General features: G+C 48.6%; 1 protein-coding gene across 7 annotated transcripts in view; it reads right to left on the minus strand.

The window, feature by feature from the left end:
* Nucleotides 1–17,648, minus strand: part of KCNJ12 (potassium inwardly rectifying channel subfamily J member 12) — a 64,421-nt gene that overhangs the window by 5,369 nt on the left and 41,404 nt on the right. For 4 of the 7 annotated variants that reach the window (XR_009006324.1, XR_009006325.1, XR_009006328.1 and 1 more), the window contains one exon: nucleotides 10,277–17,620. The exons of 1 other annotated variant lie outside the window; for it this stretch is intronic. The gene's annotated coding sequence lies outside the window, so the exon portion shown is untranslated. Of the gene's footprint in view, nucleotides 1–10,276; nucleotides 17,621–17,648 lie in introns of those variants that run through there. 2 more of the 7 variants (XR_009006327.1, XR_009006326.1) reach the window with 2 other exon arrangements.

A 17,648-nucleotide genomic window follows, 5' to 3' on the forward strand; every position in this document is an offset into this window, starting at 1 on the left:
TTAATGCCATAGAACGGTGTACTTAAAATAGTTTAAATGGTAAATGACCGGTACATTTAATCACACACACACAAAATAAATGAAGTACTGATACATGTTACAATGCAGAAAAGCCACCCAGATCATACTCATCTTGTGTGCTTTAAATCCATCAAGGTTGTGAAAATGAGGGAAAGTATCAGTAATTGTTCCAGAAAAAGAAACCTGGATCAGAATGGGAAAAGACATTGCCCTAGAGCTGGAGCAGCTGGTGAAAGTTGAAGTGGGCCTATGGACTGGACCGCAATGCGGAAACCATCATAATTTCCTCATTTGGAGGTTACGTGTTGGTTCCCTGGAAGAGCGCCCCCGTTTTGGGTAAAATGCACTGGAGTATTTTGTGTTCAGTGGCTAAAGCAGTAAAGCAAGGAAGGCTGGGTAATCTGAGTGTGCAGATACACAGTACCTTGTTCTGCTATTACAAGTTTCCGTAGGTTTGGAGTTACTGCAAAGTCAATAACTTTCCAAAACACCACGTCAAGACCACACCAGAAAGGCAGAGAAAATATCACACTTTCTTATAGAGGCCAAGCCTTAACCCAGATCCACTTCCCACAAAGTCAGGAACCTAACTGCCCTTATAGGAGTCCACACGGGATTGACAGGCACTGTGGGAAGATTCTAGTAGGAGACACTGCGTCTTTGGTGTTGTGGATGACCTAAATATGATAGAAACAGTGGGATTTTCGAGTTCCAGTTTTCTACCTCATTCTACCAAAAAACTATTAGAAATAATAAATGAACTCAGTAAAGTTACAAAATCAATACACAGAAAATCAACTGCATTTCTAAACACTAATCATGAACCATCAGAAAGAGGGAGAAAACAAACAAAAGCTATTTACAATTCCATCAAAAAGAACAAAATACCTAGAAGAAATTTGACGAAGGACGTGAAAGACCCGCACACTGAAAACTTTAAGGCATTGGTGAAGAAACTGAAGACACAAATCAACGGGAAAATATCCCGCGCTCATGGAACGCAAGAATTCATATTGCTAAAATGTCCACGCTTCCCAAAGCAATGTACACAGTGAGCGTAACTCCTACCGAAATTCCAAGGGTATTTTTCACAGAAACAGAGCAAATCCTCCTAACATTTGTGTGGAACCGCAGAGGACCCCGAAGGGCCAAAGCGACCCTGAGGAAGGAGACCGGGCTGGAGGCATCTCGCTCCCTGACTTCACACTCTGCTGAGAAGCGACAGTCCCCAAACGGGGCAGAAATGGCACAAAAACAGGCACACGGTCCAGAGGGACGGGACAGAGAGCCCAGAATCCAACCCACACGGGGGGTGGGGGTGGGGGGGTCCGTTAAGTTACGACAAGGGGGCCACGGACACACCGAGGGGAAGGACAGGCCCCACAATAAATGGTGCTGGGAAAACTGGACACCCCATACCCCATGCTGGCTACACAGCACACCGAAGTGACTAAAAACCCAGCTTTCCACACCAAGCCCTTCCTGGGTCGCAGGAAGACGGACCCCCTCAGCCGTCCGCCGCCCACAGGAAGCTTCTCCCCACTTCTTCTCACCCTTTCCTCCCGGCGTCGCCTGGGTCCTCAGGAAACCCAGCTTCCGTCAGCGTGGACACAGCCCTGCGTCGTCCTGAAACCAAAAGCCCAGCGAGTCCTAAGGAGACTGAGTTCCTGTCAGCAGAGACGCTGAGCGGCGCGTCCCAGCCGAAGCCTCGGCGGTGCCTGAGGAGGCACAACTGCTCTCAGCTGCAGGCAGGGAGGGGGAACACGCATGCGCCGTGGGTCAGAAGTGGCCCAGCTCAGCGCCACCGTGTGGTCAGTGCAGGAACTGCAGGACGCGCGTCCCTCACAGTTCACGGGACACAGCGCTCCCTGCAGGCAGAGCTGCGGAACCCATTCAACTTTGGGCTTTCACTGAAATGGAGACTGTGTCCCATAACTTCTCCAAAAATAGTTAAGGAACCGTTAACTGGAAACCGTATGACATGAAATGGAGGTAGACACGAACTTTACAACTTATGCCAACTCATTCAAAATTATTCTTAGACACATTTAAAAGGCACAACTTCAAAATTATAGAAGAAAACATAGGAGAAAATCTACATGAACTTGTGTTTGGTTAGGTAGATCATGAGCTTTGAGTTTTAACACACAACACGAAAAGGAAATCGACAAAAAAAGAGAAAGTAATAGCATGGACTTTATAAACTTAAAGATTTCTACTCTGTGAAAGACCTTATTCAGAAAATCAAAAGACAAGCCAGAAGCTGGGAGAAAAATATTTGAAAACACATATCTAATAAAGGATTTGTCTCAAATATACAAAGACCTCTAACACAAACAACCCCACTAAAAATAGGTAAAGATATGAACAGACACCTGGACAAAGAAGATATACAGATAGTATTTTTAAAATGCTCAATATCATACACCATTAGGGAATTACGAATTAATACAACAATGAGATATCACTGTACATCTATTAGAACTGCTGAACCCCAAGAAAATGACAATACCAGTTACTGCAGGGTGAGGAACAACAGGAACTCTCCCTGCTTACTGGTGGAATGCATGTTCAGCTAATTTGTAAGACTGTCTGGCAGTTTTTTCCAAAACTAAACAAGTCTTACCTTGGGATGCAACAATCGTGCTTCCAGTATTTAGGCAACTGCTTTGAAAAACTATATCTAAACACAAACAAGGATGGAATTATGCATAACAGCTCTACTCATAATGGCTAAAAACTGGAAGAAATCAGGATATCCTTCAATAGATAAATGCATAAGCAAACTGGGGTACATCCATGTCATGGGGAACAGAATATGCCACCCCAAAATGCTCTTAGGCATAGGTATTATTTTGATCTGATTGGTTTTTTATAATAAAATGACCCTGAAGAATTTCAGAAAACTGAGTAGAGTTTGCCCTTTTTGAGGGACATTTACTTTTGTAAGGGAAATCTCCGTTTCAAGGGTGTGTCCCTCTCTGTAGAAAGATGATTATATAGAAGGATGATTAAATAGAATAGAATAGAAGGATGATTAAATCTCAAGAAACCCTCATCAGTGGAGAAGTCCTGAGTTAAATCTGCATAGTAACCATACCCTTGTTTACTGTGCATTGCATGATAACCTGTCATAACTGGCTTCTCCCCTTCCCCCAAAGTCTTGTTTTGTTTGTTTTTAGCTGAAGATGGTATTTAAGGTGATGGCTTGGTCCATTTCAAGGAGTTACTCAGTTTCCCTGGGTATCTCCTATATATACAAGAGGTATGAGTGTTATTAAAATTCTGTTTGTTTTTCTCCTATTAATCTTTTATTACATGGAGGATCTCAACCAAGAACCTAGAAAGGTAGAGGGAAAATTGTTTTTCCTCCCATGCACATGCAATGGAACACGACGCAGCAATAGAAAGAAATGAACCATCAACCCACGGAAAGACATGGATGAATCTTAAGTGCATATTGCTAAGTGAAAGAATCCAGTCTGAAGAAGCTGCACGGAGTATGACCCCATTTAAGACACTCTAGGAAAGGCAAAGCTACATAGATGATAAGCAGACCATGTGTTGGGGGGTTTGAAGTATTCCATGTGACACTTTAGGACGGATACTTGTTGCTAAGCATTTGTCCAAATCCATAGATTTGTATAGCTCAAGGGGTCAATCATAATCTATTCAAATTTAGTTATTTAGGGTGTAGGAGTGTTGCAGGATGGGATACACGATGTGACAGAATCTAACTGTATTAGAAATGTATGGAAAAAACTGTCAAGGGTGGGGGCAAAGGTGCTGACCTAAGTTACCTGTGGAAATGAATGGAATCTGTAGACTAAAGGCAAAATGGACCAGACATAAACAGTGGGCTTTATTTTATGAAGTTCTTTCCAGGGTGTAGTAGCTAACAATTCTGAAACCTCTGCACATGTAACCTAGAAAGGAACAATGCATACAGAAATGGCAGATGGTGGGAGCCAGGCTCCTTGCTGTGGGAGTGGGAAGTTACAGGTAAGCAAGGGGAGAGCCTCTGCCCTCGTAATCCTGGATCTGGGCTTCCTGGGAGGATGGTGTCGGGAGTTTACTGGCTGGAGAAATGCACAGATCTTCATGCTGGGAAGGTCCTGCAGAGGTAGGAACATCACACCCCATCTTTCCACCCACATGGGCTAGAAACAATCAGACCTCCGAAATCAGCCAAATGCAGCTTTTAAGACATTCTCGCCCCCAGATAAAGGAGCGTGAGGGTCTTGAATTACCCCTAGGCTGTCCCAGAATCCAGGCCCTGGGGGGTGGAACCAGGATGGGGCTGCCTGGGCCTCTGACTAGCAGCTGGTTGGAAGAAAGGAGGCCAGTCCTGAGGGCAGGGGTTCCCAGTCTGTGAGCCCTGGTGCCCTGATGGGATTCATTCCCAGTGGGGACATCGGCGGGGCCTGCAGTGGTTCTATTTTCCACCCAGCCCCTTTTGATGAAGTCACAGCAACACTGGGCCCAGAAGTCTCCTGGTGGTGTCTCAAACTCTGACACAACAGCTTTACAAGGAAATAAGAGAATGTGCTTCGGAACCTTCCAAAATGAGGGAGAGAAGAGTGAAATTGAAAGAGAAGAATCTGAGGCGCTTTTCCTATAAGGGCCCCTGTTGGGAGAGGCAGGGATGGAAAAGCAGGGAACTGGTGGACAGCAGCCCCCACCAAGCACCTCCCTCGCACATGGGCCATTTTGGACCACAGAGGAACTCGTTCCTGACTGAGTATGCCCTCCTGGAGGAGGGCGGTCCCAAGAACCACACGCATCTCCTGGTTTGGGGTTGGGGTGGGGGACCCCTCACCCAGCACGTGTGTCTCCAGGGGACACTCTGGTCATGTGATACATCAAAGGCCACCTCCAAGGGGACCCTCCCATGAAGACCTCTGAGAGGTGGGTCCAAGCGGGGTAAAGTGGGCTGGAAGGAGAGGGTGCAGGTCTTACCGGGAGGGATGCCATCTCTGGGCCCCTCCAAGTGTCAAGGACTCAGACGTTTCCAGCTGCTGGACCCCATCCCTCCCCTGCTTGCCTGACCTTCTCCCCCAGCAAGTGTCTCCTCAGCCTCCACACCAGGATCAGGGAAGTTCCTTAATGCATCAGTAGATCAAGGAATTCTCGTTGACCACCCAGGGGCACAGGTTCTGCCCAGGCCCTGGTCCTCCAGGTGTGTGGAGCCGAGCAGGCATCATGGATCAAGCCCTGGGCCAGTCACTGGGGAGACAGAAAACCCCCAGTCTCTGTGATCGGACAGAGGAGTGCCTGGGAGGGGGATTGAAGGGGACCACTGACCTCAGACCCAGCACTGACCAGAGCGCTGAGCACTGACCCAGACGTCTGACCACACCCAGAGCCAGCCCAGCCCCAGAGCACCCAGGACTGGGGTCCATAACCATGGGGACACCTTTTCTAAGGAACACAGGCCTGGGAGTGCCCTTCCCACACCACCCCCTCGCAGTCCCAAAGTGCCCAGCGACCCCACACGTTCTAGTGAACAGGTTGGCACCCTGGATGGGTGACGGGCTGAGAAAATATCAGCCAGTGGCGGAAACGACCAGAAGACGCCCTAGACCTTTGGGAGCAGCTGTCCTCCTGTTACCGAACCAAACTTGTGTCTGCTCACCCGTGCAAGAACAAAGCCAATCCAGTGACACCAGGCTGTGGTGAAGGAACCTGCAGTGTTTATTGTAAGGCAGCAGATAAGGAGGCCGAGGCAGCCAATGCTCAAAACCCCGGAACTCCCCAGTGGGTTTCAGGGAGGCATTTTTACTTTTTAAAATTTTTTTATTTTTATTTTTATGTTTTTATAAATTTATTTATTTATTTATTGGCTGTGTTGGGTCTTCATTGCTGCGCACGGGCTTTCTCTAGTTACCGTGAGCGGGGGCTACTCTTCGTTTTCTTGCGTGAGCTTCTCATTGCGGTGGCTTCTCTCATTGCACCGGCTCTAGGTGCACGGGCTTCAGTAGTTGTGGCTCGTGGGCTCCAGAGTGCAGGCTCAGCAGTTGTGGCGCACGGGCCTAGTTGCTCCGTGTCATGTGCGATCTTCCCGGCTCAGGACTCGAACCCGTGTCCCCTGCATTAGCAGGCGGATTCTTAACCACTGCGCCACCAGGGAAGCCCCAGGGAGGCATTTTTAAAGGCCAAGTGAGGGAGGGGAGTCACAGGGTATGGGAGCAGCTTGTGCACAGTTCTGATTGGTTGATGATGAGGTCGCAGGGCGGGCTCACAGGGGTGAACATTATCGATTCTCAGACTCCAGTAGGTCTGGGGGCTACATGCTCATGGTCATCAGTAGTTAACTTCTTCCATTTGGTGGGGGTTTCAGCATCTGTAAAACAACTCAGGAATGTGCCTCAGATGCTCTCATCTAGGTACTTCAGGGAGGAGCTACAGCAGAGGACATGGGGAGGGGTCCGTCCCAGGAAGGCCCCATAGGATCCTGCTCGGTTACACTCCCCGACCCCATGAGTCCTCCCGCCTGGACCTGGAGCCCTGGAGCACCAGCCAGGGCTGGTGAGAAGCACTAGCTGAGAGCCCCTCTTTGCCTTGTAGGTGATCTTTCCTTTCTCAGACATGACTTGGAGTCTCGGAAAGAAATGCTGATCCTGTGAGATTGGCTTTTTCAAGTGGTTTCCTTCCCTCTGGTCCTGAAGCAGAAGGTTGGGGCCAAAGATGACTTGATGTTGCCAGGGATGGGCCAGAGCGGGGAGAAGTCGGACCTGGGGCAGTTTGCTGCCCTCCACCTCCCAGGGTTAATAACCCCTCACTCACCTAGAACTGGAATTTCTAGCCATCCATTTATGACAGGAGGAGGTGGGGTAGCGGGAGGCCAAGGGGGTCATTTCAGCACCACGGATGTCTCTTTGTGTCAGAGCCACACACCCAGGTAGCGCTGCTCTGCGGGCTGGATCCCCTTAGAAATTACATCTGGGCTCAGAGATTGTTAGTTCTCCATTCCAGCTTCCATGCCAGCGACCCATCTGGTTGCGCTCAGGCCGCGTACGTGCCATGGACGGAGGCCAGCCCTGGGGTTGATCGCCACCTGGCAGCAGGAAGTGTGACCCGAGCCGTGGAGGGGAGTTTATAGGAGGTTCTCGGCTCCAGGCCAAGTCACTGGGCTGTGATTTGCTGCTCCGTAAGTCGTGGCTTTATTTTCTGGAAAACTTACTTGTGGGGGCAGCCTTCTCTGTCAACTCAGATTTTCAAAAATATCTACTTTGATTTGCTGCCAACTAACATAATATGATAGAACCCAATTTGATCCTATTAACGTTGATGAGGCTGAATTAGCTAACGTCAGGCCCATTTCCAAAGTGCACAAAGGTTGCCGAGGAGGGGGCCCCGTGAAAGCACTGCATTGGAGGCCTCGTCTCTGCTGAAGCCCCCGGAGACCTGGAGACCCGGGGTGCAGTTTGCAGAGACCACCGATGCCCTTGTTCCTCGGACAGTGAGAAGGACACCAGCTTGAGTCACGGCTGCCAAGCACCTGGCACGGAGCCTGGGAAATCCCTTGCCCACCGGGGCCATGCCACGCATGTCTGCAAGATCAGGCCACAGCTCACTGAACAACAGTGCCAGAACGGCTCTCGGACCCAAGGAAGCAGCCCTGACACCACCTGCCCTGTCTGCTGGGCTTTTTGATTTCTCAGATCCTCTGCTCACAGTTTCCCGGTCTCTTCCTCTGGTCACCGCTGCCAGCATGCCTCTCCTACAACAGCAAATGCCTCCTGCCTTCCATTCTCTGTGCTCCAAGCCGTGCTGCAGCTGAACTTTTTGTAACAGGGCACAGCGAACAAGTGCCTGGTGAGCGCATTGGGAGCAAAGCGGCGGCCTTACTGTGACCGTCTGGATGTGGTGTGGCTCGTTAGGGCTTCCTGGATGTCTGGGCCGGCTGCACACGGGCGTCACCTGGTCACAGGCACGTACGCGAGGGCCTGCTGTTCCTTGCCCTCGTTTGTCTCATCAGACAAAGCGTCTGATTTCAGGGAGGCTGCACACCGGTACGCCAGGTGACCATCTCCTGAGGTTCACAACCGAGAGGGACAGATGCCACTGGGGCCTTGTGTCTGAGTCAGAGAGGGAGCCGACGCCTCCAACACTGCAGGCTCCCTGAGGGCAGAGCATCCCGCCTCCCTGCCTGGACCAGGCGTGTGCTCTTCCACAAGGAGAGGAGCCCACATGACGGACCCTTTATTTGGAAAAGATAAGCAAAATCAGGTGAAGCAATTTGATACCTATTAAGATGATATCTTCATCCCGAATACTACCCGAATGTATTTTTTAGAAGGTTAATGTTATTTATCATAGCTTAAAAAATGGAATAGCCAGCAGCATGGCATGAATAAAGGAACGCTCTGGAACCTTTGCACACAAAGAGAAGATGCTCACGTTAACGGTGCTACTGAGATGAGAAGAACACAAAGACTGTAGAATAGATGTGAAGAGGAGCCTGGTTCTGCACGTGCAGGACAAGTTACATGACAATTGCGGACCAAGTCTGGGGACGGGCCAGGGGTTCTGATGTCAGGCAACGGTGACCTCAAGTAGGGGCCAGGTTTCCATGGGGAACGCCCATCTCCCCCCAAACCTAGATGTGCTTCCTGAGAGCAGTGAACACAGGAAGGTAGTGTAGGAGACAAAAGAACTCATTCATGGGCTCAACATCCCCAAGACCACTTGGCCTTTCCATTCATCACTACATCTAAGCATCTATTAAACAGGAGCTAACCAGGGCCAGAGCCAAACACAGAAGCTGCCACACAGTAGGTGCTCAATAAAGAACCATTGAATTAACGGAGCTGCTCCTAAGTGGGGTCCGAGTAAGGGATTTGACACATTTCACTGCCCTTTATTGACTGAAAATGTCAGCCCGCTAACGAGGTCTAGGTAGATTAATTATAGAATTTAACACATTTATGTTAAAAGGCGTTGCAAAGAGTGTCTTGATAAAGAACATACAACACCTGTCACGTTCATTATCCTAAAGATCGACTCATGTGCATTGTAGCCACTTAATAAAAAGCTAGCATTTACTAGATGTTAATTATTAGCAGGTGACAGCCGGAAGCAATGTTCTACACATGCATATCTACTCATGTGCTAGAGCATGGATACAACCATCTCTCTGGATGCAGCAAAAGACACACAACATGAGTTGCCAACTTATTTCTAGAAGTTCATGATCACATGGTGGGGGCACGGGAAGAAGAGGAAAAAACTTTAAACTATGGTCCTTTATTCTTAGAGACCTCAGTCCCCCAGCCACAGGGACATGCTTCGTTGAAATAATGGCTAATGTAGGTAAAAATGAAAGAGAAACTTTGACTTACCCAGGAAAGTCCAAATCAGATGTTTTCCAGTTTGAAAGCATGTGAAGCAGGTGTTTTCAGAGTAGGTGTGCATCTGGGACCAGGATGGGTGTCCACCAGCATGGAGGAGATAGGGCCAGGGCAGGGGGGACATAGGGCTGCTCTCCCAGTGGCCTGCAATGGACGCCAGTGTCCCCAAGACTTCACTGAGACCGCAGCCACCCGCATGGAGTAAACCCCTCAAGGCAGACTCTTCAGATGCGGCTCTCAAGACAGCACCAGGCCGTGTCTGCACCCTCCAGGGCCCTTCGAGGAGCTGCAGCTGAAGGAGCTGATGCTGCCTCCCTGCCTCTCCCCACACGGGTCCTGCACCCCATCCCCACAGCCTTTGCTTCTCTCTGTGGAACAAGCTCCCTCTCGCCCACGGGTCTCTTCCAAGGCAGCGATGCTGGGAAGTCTGGTACTCAGACCCAGAAGGAACCAGCAGGGAGGTTCTGTGGAGGCATCACTGATGATCTCCCCAGATTGAAAACGCTCACTTGGGAGAAAAGGGAACTCCTGTGCACTGTTGGTGGAAGTGTAAATTGGTGAAGCCACTGTGGAAAACAGTAGGAAGGTACCTTAAAAAATTAGAAATAGACCTACCATATGACCCAGCAATCCCACTTCTGGGTATGTATCCAAAGGAAATGAAATCAGTGTCTCAAAGAGATATCTGTGCCCCACGTTCATGGCCGCGTTACTCGCAAAAGCCAAGATATGGAAACAACCTGTGTCCATCGATGGATGAGTGGATAAAGAAAACGTGAGATATGTATATATACATATATAGAGAAATATAATGAAATACTCAGCCATCCGAGAGGAAGATTTTCCTTTACGCTTCTAGATTCTTCTGGTTGGTATAAGAATTAAATTGACATGAGGCAGACTAACAAGAGAAAATCAAACAAAGTTTAATAACATGTATACATGGGAGAGACCCAGGGAAACTGAGTAACTCGCCAATGGCCAAACCTTCACCTTAAATACCATCTTCAGCTAAAGACCATAGAGGATGTTGGGTAGGGATTTGGGGCTTCAAAGGGAATGCAGACAGTTCACCCGGTGACAGACATGCAGATGTTTAGTAAATCGCTGTTTCCTGGGCCCTGCAGAGAAAGTGGGACGCAGACTGGACTCTGGTCTCCAGGCTCTGCTGAGTTTCCCCACCACACATAACCCACGTTCTTTGCAGATTTCTCTGGTGACAGCTCTGTTCCAGGAACAGACCCTTTATCTAAATTCTACAGGCAGCTAAGAGGGAGGTAAAAAAAAAAAAAAAAAAAAAAAAAAAAACGCTTCCTGAGTCTTCTGTTTCTTAAAATAATCAGCCTAAATGAATCTTTATCCAGAGAGACACATTCTGGGATGACAGATTTTGCTCCCCTCCACAGTCAAGGACTCAGGCCCCCTGGCTGGCAGTGCTCCTCACAAATGTACATTTCTAGCCCCAGCACCTCCATTCCCAGGTCCCTTTATCTGAAGCCTCGGACAGGGGTCTTCTCCAGGCGCCTCTATGAGGCCTCCTTCGGGGAGGAGGGGAAACCTTGAAGGCACTTTCCCCACTCTGACTTGGTACCCAGGACGTTTCCACTCCGAGCCCACCCCCTCACACCCACCCTCAGCCTTGGGTCCGTAGAACCGACAGAGCCTTTTGCTGAGCTCCCCCCTGCAGTAAGACGACCCCCACGCGGCTCTGCTCTGCCTAACCCTCAACAGGCGCACCATTTCCTGGGGGAAAATGGAACAGCTGTAGATGTTTGCGTCGTTCATCACAGTAAGTGATTAAAGCTTTAGCGCTTCCATTTGTGGCTCGTGGCTTTAATCACTTACACCTAACAGCTCAGCTCCCTCTCAGCTGAGCTCCGGACACTCCGGACTTGCCCTTGTGCCTGTAGCCAGAGACAGCAGTCAGTTCGCAAGGGCTCGTGTGATGAGATTAGGCCCACTGGGGTCTTATCCCTCCACAGGTCATTGATCAGGAACTTTAGTGACATCCGCAAAATCCCTTCGCTCTGTAAAATGACATAATCACAGAAGCGGCAGCGTGGCAACCACGCTGGGAGGCAAACCTCTCCGTGTTGCCAGCTATCCACGGAGGCCGCTGTGCACGGCCTGCTGGGCCTTCAGCAGCCTCCTTATCCCATGCCCCAGCCCTCAGACTACCCGGGGACATACTTGCTCACGGCATGATTAGGACGACCAGAACAACCAAGTAAAGATTCTGAGCAGTGTTGAATTTACGGGCTTGGCCAGCGGCCGTGCTGCAGGGGCCTCACAGCTGGGTGGTCCCCTGGTCCAGCAGCACCCCCACGAGAGCCCCGGTCCCCTACAAACATCAGATGACCTAGGGCACCACTCCTCTACTGAACTGAGAGTTTAGTGCCTGGAACTCTCAGCAGGACAAGATCATTTGTGGGCCATAATTTTATACAACTATACCAGATGCTTCTCTGTACAGATCAACACTTTCATACCCTATCTGCCCTGTTCGGGCCGTATAGATCGACCTCATGTTGCACATCGGAGGTGCCAGTTTGACAACTGTCCTGTTATGACGATTTACATCCAAACCACGTGTAGGTGATCATGCCAGTAAGAGTCTTCCTACTCAGGTGAGCGTCTTTCTCTAGAGGCAGGGGTGGCATGAAGGAAAATTTACGGGTCAAATCCATACACATTGTAATATTACTATGTACCGCCAAATGGCTCCTCAAAAATTAGCACTCATATGTACTCAAAATAGCGTAGAAGTATATATATTTACCTATGGTTTGACCACCCCTGGATATTGCTGACCTTCTCAGTTGTTACCCATCAGACAGGTAACGAGAAGTGCAAGTAGCTTTAGTTTACATTTTCCAGGTTAGTAATCGTTTCGTCATTGTCCAGTTGGGAAAACAGAAATTGTACCAGTTAGTCTAACAGAGACCAGGGCACGTAGGGAGCTGGAGAAGCACGCAGCGGGGACCCGAGACAAGAAAGACCACACTCGGGGAGTTGACGCCGCCCGCGAGGCCGCAGAAACAAAGGACAGGGCTCGGGCTCGCAGAGCCCATGCCCTTGGGGAAGGGCCGTCACCTGGCAGAGCCGGGACGCAGACCTTGGAGAAGGTCCTGCCCAGGCGAAAGGTGGGATTGCAGAGGTTCTCGAAGAAAACATAGGAGTGCGTCTTCTTTCTGTTACAGCATCTGTGAATTTGGTGTCAGAAAAGCGTTCTCCAATGGGACCCAAAAAATGCAATAACCATAAAGTAAAAGATTGCTAAATTGGACTTTGTTAAGATTAAGAACTTTAGGTAAAAACAACAGACACAAACGGGAACGATGCATTTGCAATGCATTTATCCCATAGAGGATTCATACCCAGAACGTCTAAAGAACTGCTACAAATCAATTTTCTTTTTAAAGAGAGCCCAATTAAAAATAATCAAAAGTTTGAAAAAGCCCTTCAGAAAAGATGATATCCAAATGGCTTAGAAGCCTCGGACAGCCAATCCTACAACATTACTGTTCAGGAAATTCAAATGAATATGTCATACACAGCACACACATCAGAATGACTAAAATTAAACAGACTAAATAAAATATTTTAAAACTGGCAAGATAAGCATCGCTGATGGGAGTGTAAATTAGTACAGCAACTTTGGAAAACTGCTTGGCAGTATTTATACAGCTGAGCATACGTACGTACCCCCTCTGACACAGCCCGACAGAGATTATGGCTTATGTCCAAGAAAAGACGTGCAAGTACGCAAAAGCTAGAAAAATTAGACAATTAAAAATTTTATGCCAGTAATCGAACAGATACATATATTTTGATATATTCAAACAATAGTGCATAGCAATGATGAAATGAGTGATTGCTGCACGAAATAATATAGATGAGTTTCACAGACATAACCTTGAGTGGAAAAGCTAGATATAAAAAAAGTACCTAATGTGTGTTTGCATTGCTTGGAGGTCCAGAAACTGGCAAAGCCCAATAGAGAATACAAGTGTGGCTAGCTTTGGGACAGGGTGAGGTTCATTAAGAGGGCACGGAGTGCCTTCCTTTACCTGAAGCACCGTATTGTCTGCTCGTTGTTCTAGCTTGAGTCCTCCTGTTTGTTTCTTAACTCTTCACATTCATCAGTTGATTCCAGCAGACTTTATTGACTCTAAGCTAATTTTAACGGGAATACTTCTGTTTCGTGATTTCCGTGTTCAAAGAGAAACATGCTTGATCTTATTCGTATGATAAGATCAGCCTATCCCTACTTATTCCAAAGTCGTAAAAACTTAAGAATGCATTTATAATTGCAAATTACATTAGAGATGATGGGGGGGGGGGGCGGTGGAGGGGTGAGAGGTCACCTGTAAATACTGATGAGTACCTGTCTAATTGTTGCCAGCAATTGGATGAAGAGACCACATTGCTGGGGGGTCGTCAATTGTAAGGAGCTCAGATACACTTTGATTCCTTATCTTCCAAAAGTCGTTCTTTCTGAACAGCCAACTTATTTCTGTGAATGCAGAATTTAGTAAATAATGCAATATAGAGGAAAAAGAATAAGCTTAAAGTTGGTAATCTCAGTAGGATATTCATTCTGGGTTTTTATTTAGTCTATCCAATATAACCCCATTGGACCATCCATAAAGTTAATACTGAGTGGATATTTGTTGCTTTTCCACCCTGCTTTGAAGAACAGCTGTGTCCTCTGATATCTCATTGCTGAGAAAGAGCACAAACGCTGAGCGCTATAAATACTGACGACTCGGCACGTTCATTAAGGGTAGATGGGTGTGCGCAGCTCCTGGAGTTAATTAACCAAGTGCTCAAGAAAACCTTGACTTTACTGTCCACAGACCAAGCAACACCATCTGGTGACTAATGATTTCCTGCCCTCTGCTGGTTCCAGTAGATATATTCCAGGAAAAAGGCTTCAGGGTAGAATTTTTCTGGATGTTTCCTCTTAAACACAAAACAAGCACAAATAAAATAAAAATATGACAATTCTTGATGTATATCCTTAGTCAAATATTCAAAGAGCAGAAAGCATTCTGATGCCATACGAGATGTCAGATCTACCCTGTTTTGCCCTTCACATCATTCGAAGTCATCAAAACGTTTCACCCAGAATCCAAGGCTCCCAGTTAACAGTCAGCTTATAATGGTGCCTCTTGTGGGAGTGGCTTTCTCGGGCCCCGTGCCCCACACAGGGCCTCGTCCCCAGAGGCCCCAGTAGAGGAACTCTTCAAAGGCAGAAAAAAAAAAAAAAAAGAGGAAAAAAATGCTGTCTGCCCCTCTGTTCCACTGGCTGTGCATCTCTCTCTGTCTCTACGTGTGTGTGTGTGTATGACTCTATGTACAGATGTGTGTGTACATGTCTACCTGTCCGTCAGTTTTACTGTCTGTCTGTCTGCCTCACTTGTCTGTTAGTCCACCTGTATCTCTCGATCCATATTCCTGCCCATCTTTCTCTATGTGTCGTCCATCTGTCTTTCTGTCTGTCCTTTTGTTAATATATCTGTTTATGTGTCCATCCTTCTGATGCTATCTCTTGGTCCATCTATCAGGCTGTATGTTTTTTGTTCTGTCACTTTACCTATCTGTGTCTGTGTCTGCTTTTTCTGTCTGTCTGTCTGTCTATCTATCTATGTACATATCTATCTATCTTTTTTCCTCACTGAGCTGTCCCGTGTGTGTGTGCAATGCATACATTGATAAAAACCTGTTCTTTGCTGGGCAGGACACGTGGACCCAAAACCTCTCCTCGTCGGGCCGTCCCTCCAGATCCAGGTGCTGCCTGTTCTCTGAGCCCAAATCCGCCACGTTCTACCCCCAACACTCAGTTACTGGCCCACCTGCTCCCACAGGCAACCCCTAGCCTGACTTCTATCCCCACAGAGTCATGTCTATCCTAGAACTCGAGCACGTCTCCGTTTGTGACTGTGAGGCCCCTTCACGTTGGTGCACGCATCAGGGGCTGCTCTTTTGCACTACTGTGTAATACGACGTACACTGTTGTGTGTGTGTTTAGGGCGTGTATGTGTTTGTGTACATTTTAGGTGTGTGTGCATGTGTATGTGTGGGTCTGTATGTGGTTATGTGTGTGTGATGGAAGGAGGCCCCACCACCCTTTCAAACACTTCCCAGCTGGCCAGTAGGTTCACAAGAAAACGTTGCTGGTGTCTGCAGGAGCAGCTCCCATCTGGGCCCCGGGCATCCCAAACCATACTTGCCATACATGCTGTGGATCCCTCCCCACGGAGCCCGCAGGCAGCAAGGAGAGGCAAGAGGCCTCAGCAGTTGCCATGGCTGTGCACGGCTGAGTAGGTTGGGAAGGGCACCCTGGGGTTGTACAGTACACAGCCTCGGGCCCTGCCCTGGCCCAGAGCTGTGGTCGCCAAGCTCCAGCTCACTTTCTGCACTGGGCCTCACTAGGGAATAAGAACAGCCCCAGGCCTCAGCACTGAAGCAGCATCGATCCGGGAAGGGAAAGGAAGAGCCCTTCAGCGTGCAGGCCTGACCCAGGGCCTCAGAGAGCCTCATTCCTCATGTGTCAGAAACTGAGGTTTCAGGGAGGGTTTGGGGCCGGCAGGTCACCCCGAGAGGATGCTGCCAGGATCCAGGCAACTGGTGTGCTCCTTTTGGTGCAGCCAAACTCTCTGCCTGCTGGAGGAGCCTTCATGCAGCACCCCAGTGGACCCATCAGGGTCAGGGATCCCAGGTCACCCAGACCCAAAGCCCAGGGGACTCTAAAGTTTTGTGCAGGTAGAGAAGGGCGAGGGGGCCCAGGGGACCAGAGAGGAGATAACTGCAATCATCCAAGTCAGTGAGGACAGTGGCCTGGACCGGGTGGTGGCAGCGGGATGGAGAAACGTATTGGGGCTGAAAACAAATTTTAAAAATTTAAAGGTCAGGGTATTGCACTAGAGTGGGAGGTGAGGGAGAGAAAGGGTGCATCAGAAACGAGGTGCAGAGGTCTGGCTTGAGCACTGAGGGGCCGGCCCGCTCTGTCCTCTCCGTGAGCCTCAGTTTCCTCATCTGTAAAGCGTTGTTGACATTCTAAGTTCTAACCATCCTTGTCAGCCACTCATCACTGAATTCTCCCATGTGTATGTGCTATGGATATGTTGATAAACTTCTGCTTGTTTTTCCCTTGTTCATCTGTCTTTTGTCAATCCACTTTGCAGGGTACCAGCTGAAGGACCTAGGAGGATAGACGGGAAAACAATCTTTTTCCTCTCCAACATCAGAGAGGGGCTACCTCGGCTCGACACCTCTGTAGGGAACGCCGGCCACCTAAACTCACGCCCGGAATGGGTTATAACCGTGTGAGAGAGCCAGAGCAGGGGGTCAACACACAAACCTCTGGGGCTCCTTCCCCCAGGCAGAAAAACAGCAGTTCTCAAGGTGAGGCCCCCATGACTGCTTAACATCACCTGGGAACTTGTTAGAAATGCACATTTGGGGACTGCCACCAGCCAGATGAATCAGAACTCATGGTGCTGTGAGTTTAAAGAAGCCCTCTGGGAGGTTCTGATGTAGCCCACGGCCTGTTTCTGTATGGCCCTTTAGCTAAGAATGGTTTTTGCATTTTTTTAATGATTGTGGGGTGGGGGCAGAATCAAAAGAAGAGTCATAGTTTGCACCATGTGAAAAATATATGAAATTCGGATGTCAGTGTCCATAAATGAGGTTTTATTTGAACACAGTAACTAATAACTAACGGGTTTGCTTTCATGCTACAACAGAGCCACGCCGCTTCCAGAGACCTCAGGGCCACAAAGCGTACGGTATTTATTCTCGGGCCTCTGCCAGCAAAGTTCCCCTGTCCTGCCTGACAGCAGCAAGCCTGTCTCCAAACCACTGGGCCTGCAGGGCCTGAACCCGGGCCCGCACGCCCACCAGGGCTCAGGGGAAAACCCGGGGGCATATGTACTGGGACGAGAAACATGTCCATCTCCGTGTTGCTCACCTCAAATGGAAATTTGCCGTCCTCTTCGATTATGGATGGAAGCGATTCGGCTGCCTGCAGAATGGGGGGGTTTCTTCGTCAGTGACTTTATGGGACCCCCGACAGTGAGGCTGTGCTCACCACCAGGAAGCTGGCATCAGCGGTTAGCGAGGAAATGTGGTTATTAATATCCCACAAATTTTTTCGTTTGTATTTTGGTAACTGCTTTGCACGAGGATGGGTCTCCTCTGCCACCAGAGGTATTTCATTTTGTGCATTTCAAAATGTTATTCTGAGAAGAAGACCACAACATAGAAAAA

Source organism: Balaenoptera acutorostrata, chromosome 20 (assembly GCF_949987535.1).
Source record: "Balaenoptera acutorostrata chromosome 20, mBalAcu1.1, whole genome shotgun sequence".
Taxonomy (NCBI): Eukaryota; Metazoa; Chordata; class Mammalia; order Artiodactyla; family Balaenopteridae; genus Balaenoptera; species Balaenoptera acutorostrata.